Source organism: Candoia aspera, chromosome 2 (assembly GCF_035149785.1).
Source record: "Candoia aspera isolate rCanAsp1 chromosome 2, rCanAsp1.hap2, whole genome shotgun sequence".
NCBI lineage: Eukaryota > Metazoa > Chordata > Lepidosauria > Squamata > Boidae > Candoia > Candoia aspera.
In genome coordinates this window covers 65,945,946-65,951,945 of record NC_086154.1, presented here as the reverse complement: position 1 = coordinate 65,951,945, position 6,000 = coordinate 65,945,946, and the positions used below count along the sequence as shown (strand labels likewise).

Sequence of the window (6,000 nt, the reverse complement as noted above, 5' to 3'; positions counted from 1 at the left end):
GGATATATACTGTGTAAAAATAGAGAAATCACCACCCCAAGAGCAGGGGTGGAAGTCATGTAAAGCCTCAGGAGTTTCAAGCTTCTCTTCTAGAACATGAAGGACAATTTAGTGCATAGATAAGACTTCAGCTCTGACGACAATCTGAAAAGGAAGGCTTTTTAAGGAAGGAGATTTGAACTCCTCTACCCACTCATTGCAGTTAATGATTGATCAGCCAATTTATAACAGGAGCCAAAGTCTGCATGAAGGACTCAGACTTTCATCACCTGCAACAGAAGTGAGCAGTGCCCCCTGAGCCTGCACGATTCAAGGTAAGGCTTGTGAGCTGTTGGCTATCCCCCAGGGCTGTGTCTGGGGAAAGTGGGATGAGAATGACACTGGGCAGCCCTACTACAACATGAAGGGGTTGTGGCTCCCCACTCCTCCAAAGCAGGTGCTCCGCATAAAGAGCGAGTGCCAGGCCTGCAAAATCCTTCGGGGTTAACGGGATGATATGTATGCAGAGCTTGTGGTGGGCCTGCCTGGATTACTGCAGATCTTGTCTGGATTGCTGCTTGCAGAAGAGCTGAGGTTCCCAAGGAGCACCCCTGACATGATGACCACAAGTATACTAGCCATACAGTCAGTGGAGTTTAGCTCACGTTGGCACGTATTCTCTCTCACTTCCTCTTGCTGATTTAATCAGAATTATTTTTTTTCAAAGGCAGCTCTTTACATCACTTTAAAATCACATTTATCCTTACCCAAACCAATTCCGTGTCTCCTCCAACAGAGTAGCCAATAATTCTATGGCTTAGATTATATTATCCAGCACATGTCATAGGAGGTGTCAGGTTGTAACTCTCTTCCCCACTCCTACCTCACCTTAGAGTGATCAATATTTATGTAGTTAAATTTACTTTGGGCAGATTCGGAACAGTACTTCCTATCACCAATTACTTGTTCTGAAACACAAAACTAGATGGCTACTAGCTTAAGTGGTTGTTTTAAAATATTGAAGCATTTTTGAAGAAGATAAGCCTGTGACCCAATGAAGCCTCCTTGATCACAGGTAGTACACCTGTGATCAATGGATGTTGAAGGAAAACAAGAAGTGACATTTACATCATGTCCTGTTTATGAGCTTCTTAGGGAAGTTGACCCCAGTTGAAAACAGTGCTACACTAGATAGACTGTTGGCCTGATCTCATGGTACTCTTATAGCATCTATTTTCCATTCCTGTTTATGTTGCTATTGTTATTGTTTTTATGCTTGGAATTGTTCTGATTCATTTGGTTATTGTTCGATTTATTGAATTACTTATTAATTCAATGATCCTATAGTCCCTAGGTAAATTAATCCTTTAGTCCTCAGATGACCATCCTAGGAGCCAAAGAATTATTCATTTTTTCTCTCCAAGTATGGAGACAGGAAAACAATATTGGGAACTCCCTTCCAGGAAAGAAACAGATCAGGGAAGAATTGTGGAGTCATGGCAGAATTGTGAATTTCTTAAATCTAAAACCCTCCTATTTTCCCAGTCCCACTCCCAAACTGTAGGGAATAAGGAAGATGGCCTTGGAAGAAACATGCAGGATCCCTTGCCTAGGCAACAGGAGCTAAAGTATTTTTTAAATCCAGAATAAGGTAACATTCGGAAGCAACTCAGACAGACGCCTCCCTAATTCACTGATGTATAAGGAGGAGGAGGCCCAGCACAATCAGACTTGCAACATTCTGTTATTATAGCCACTCTCAATAAAAAGTAGTTTTAGCCTTCCTGTGGAATTGATTTCCTGGTCTGGTCTACCTAGTAGGGCTGACACAAACTAGCATCTGTTAATCTATGTCATTCTAGTAGTTGGTGCAAGTTCAAATCCAATCTTTATTATGGTCATAGACCAGCATAATTGTTGCAGGTTATTTTTCTCCCATGAATAGCACTGAGGGGGAGTCCTGGTTAAAAACAGACAGAATACAGAAAATCTCATTTATTTCCCTCTGGCTACTGGGAGTCCAGAAGGTTATGTTAGCAGCTTAAAATAGAGTCAAATAATCCAAAGCAAGTTCAATAATATCTTCTAAACATACAGGAGGAAGCAAAAAATATGGACCTTAACTAGACACATCCAATACATACAAGAAAATCCCTGGTTTAGGAAGCAGAGCTATTATTTATTTTAACCATTTCTACTCTGCCAAAATCCAGAGACTCTTAGCAGCTTACTTAAAGTATAAAACCAGATAAAATGTCCACAATATAGTGACTAGAAAAACACCACCCAAATAGCACCACCCAAATATAAAATGATAAACAATAAAAATAGAAAATAATGATGGCATAATAAAATCAGGAAAAGGCTCTCTGGAACAACTCCATCTAAAGGCTTCCAAAATGTCAACAAAGAGGGGCCTAGCCTGATCTCAGCTGGGAGGTTGTTCCACAGCATTGGCACTGCCAGGGAAAAGCAGTGCTTTTTAGTTTCAGCACCTTGGACCTCCCAAAAATGCCATCAGTATAGTCACAGTTTCTTTCTGTTTGATCTAATTGATTAAGCCAGTACTGGTTGGAGTAGATGGTCCTGCAGATATCCAGGCACCAAGCCATAAAGAGCTTTACAGGTAGTCCTCATTTAGTAACCAAAACTGGGACCAGCAACTTGGTTGTTAAGTGAAGTGGTCACTAAGTGAAACATCACAATTTTATCTTATTTCAGCTTTCCTTTGCTTTACAGACCTGCAAAGGTTGTAAATACAAGGACTGGTCACAAAGTTACTTTTCCATCACCATTGTAACTGAGAACAGTCACTAAACAAGGCAGTAACTGAATAAGGTGGTCGCTAAACAAGGACTACCTGTGTACAGTAGGTTAAAACCCGCGCCTTAAATTGTACCCAGCAACCAATGTAGGTTCACAAAACTGGCATTGTATACTCCCAACAACAGGAGACAGAAAGTATGCAGGCTGCTGTATTTGCGTCCAACTGTAGTTTCTGAGTAGTTTTTAAGGGCAGTCCTACATAAAGCGCATTACAGTAAACTACCTGAGTGATGATAATGGCATGAGTAGGTCTTCCTGCCCCAGGTACAGCTGAAACTGATGCACTAGCCAAAGCTGGGCATTAGGCCCCTCTGGTCATAGCTCCACCTGCAGCAAGAGTCATGAGGTCCAGAAATACAGTATATATAGTTAGCTGGGAACAAGTCTTCTGGAACATAGCTGGAGCAGTGTTGCGTATAAGATGATACAGTTAATTTATAACACTTCCAATAAAGATTCTGAGCATTGCTGAGAAAGATTTGTGTCTTATGCTGGAGAGATGCAATCTATCAGAGTAGACAGTACTGGGCTATATAGTCAACTATCCTGGCTGGGCAGAAGCTAGGCCTACCAGTTCTGGGCTTCAAAAATCCAGAGGGCCACAAAATGGTAGCAAAGAGATCCAGAAAGACTTTTTCTGCCATCCAGTGGTCCTCTGGATTTCTGGAGTCCAGACACGATAAGCATAGCACAAGGTGGCTTTCATGATCATCTCAGAGACACACACTGAAAGAAAAACAATGTTAAGCCATGCAAAATTAAAACACTGTGGAATTTGTCATTCCAAAACCAAGGATATAGCTATTGTGTATAATGGAACCAATATGGGAGAAATGAATGAGAATTCTGTTATGTTATTATCCTATTAACAGGATTCTCATTCACATTTTCTGTGTAAGTTACATTATACACAATAGCTCCACCCCTAGTTCTGCAAAATTACTTTATGACTATACACGCACGCACACGCACATTCAACTGTGTCCAATTCTTGGAGACTGCCTGAACAAGTCCCTGCAGTTTTCTTGGCAAGGTTTTCCAGAAGTGGTTTGCCCTTGCCTGCTTCCTAGGGTTGAGAGAAGGTGACTGGCCCAAGGTCCCCCAGCTGGCTTTGTGCCTAAGATGGGACTAGAACTCACGGTCTCCTGGTTTCTAGTCTGCCTTAACCACTACACCAAACTGGCTCTCATGACAATATACATTATGAGACATTTCAAGTTTGGCCTTAGACTGCAAATTGACTGACTGATTATGTGCCATCAAGTCAGAGTAAACTTTTTTTTCCCCTCCAGGATGAACTATGCCCAACCTGATCCTTCAGAGCTTCCAATGGTTCACCCATTGTGCTATAATTTACCAATCTTGCTGCTGGTTGTCCTTTTGTTCTCAGCATTATAGACTTCTCCAGAGAGCTGGGTCTTCGCATAATATATCTGAAGTAGGATAATTTGAGCCTGGTCATTTGTGTCTTGAGTGAAAACTCTTGAGTTGATCTGTTTAATGATCCATTGGTTTGTTTTCTTGGCCATCCAAAATATTCTCAGTAGTCTTTTCCAAACAAAAATTTGAAAGCATCAATACTCTTTCTATCCTGCTTTTGCTTCCATAGAGTGTCACAGGGAACATCACTGCTTGCATGATTCTGATCTTTGTAGGTGTACACACATCCCGGCATCTGAATATCTTTTCCAAGGCCTTCATGATAACTCTATCAAGTACTAGTCTTTGGTGTATTTTTTAACTGCTGGTTCCTTTACTGTTGAAAGATTGCAAAACTTACCTTAAATCTAGAGAGACTTTGTGGACTTATTTGCCAAGTTGCTTTGAAGTATTGGCCTTTTATTCTAGAATATCAAATGGTGCAAATTGTAGCCTCCACCTGCCCAGGTGAACGAAACACCATCCTTTTTAGTTCATCCCATGCTACGCATGTTCAATATCATTCATCCCCTGTGTGTTTATTTCTAAAAAAATGCACTATGAGAAAAAGGGGCTCATTCCCTGGTAAGTATACCTAAGCTTACTACTCAGATTTTAAATATCTGGTTGGTCAACTGTCATAGAAAAGTCAGTAAAACATATTAGGAACCCAAAAGGATTGATAACCAGATACCCACAATTCTGCTCCTTTATCCGATAGCAACAGGTCTAGACATCATTCACCTTAATTAAGTTATCCCAGATAAATTCAGGGGTTACTTTTAATGAGGCTTATAGCGTCTCTGAGCCTTTGGGATTCTAGAAAAAGTATACTTCAATTTAGAAATGGAATACTGTATGTTTTTAAAAATTATACAGATGAATATTTTTGTAAGATATCAGAACCTACAAGATAGCATGAGAAATGACATGCTGTAAGAATGTATAAGATAATATTTGAGATTTGGTCATACATGAACTTCACATCCTAATAATATGTTGTTGGAATTTCTATGAGCAAATCCTCTTATATTGATGCAAATTCCCAAGACAGTTTGAATATCTGAAACTGTGCACAGTGATCCCATGAATTTTTTACTTTTGATTTTTAACAAAACTAAGAAATTGGACAAGTGCCCCTGTTTTGCACACTCATAAAAAAGGTACTAACTGTTAAAATATTTAAGTTATATGCCAGTAGAACAGTACAATATCTAGGATTTTTGATCAGGCTTTTCTACTCTTTGCCATCTGTTTCAGTTTCACACACAGATATAGCTAAAATAGACTTAACTTAAAATGTAGATTTTGTAGTGTTTCATGATGCTTGCGTACTGTTCTGTTTTCCTTTTTTTTTGACCAAAAAAAGGTGGATCAGTCATATTTTTGTGGATTTAGATTTCACCATGTAGATTCTTTCTAGGAAAGTAATATGCAGAGAATAATTATAATATCTTGTAATGTTAATATTTTTTTAAAAGTTGAATTCCCTGTTTTCTTTTATTAAGTACTTTGTAGTGTACATGACTAACTCTTTTATTTCCATTTATTTATTGATTTGTCACTTCAGTATATTGTCAGAAAACTATTTTTCTGTGACAACCATAATAACTGACATTAAAGTAAAACTAATTTACTGTATTGAATCTCAAACCATTATTATCTCTAATCCATGTTTGAAGTTTGTTATTTTTATTTAACAATAAACAATAAAAATTTAATTAAAAAAAAGAGAAATGGCATGTTGTTCAGGGTTTTTTAAAAGCTGAGGTATAA

General features: G+C 38.8%; 1 protein-coding gene across 1 annotated transcript in view; it reads left to right on the top strand.

Annotated features, from left to right (window-relative positions):
- Positions 1–261: 261 nt before the first annotated feature.
- CDHR2 (cadherin related family member 2) overlaps positions 262–6,000 on the top strand; it is a 48,223-nt gene continuing 42,484 nt past the window's right edge. The window contains exon 1 of the mRNA XM_063292118.1: positions 262–314. The gene's annotated coding sequence lies outside the window, so the exon portion shown is untranslated. The remainder of the gene's footprint in view (positions 315–6,000) is intronic.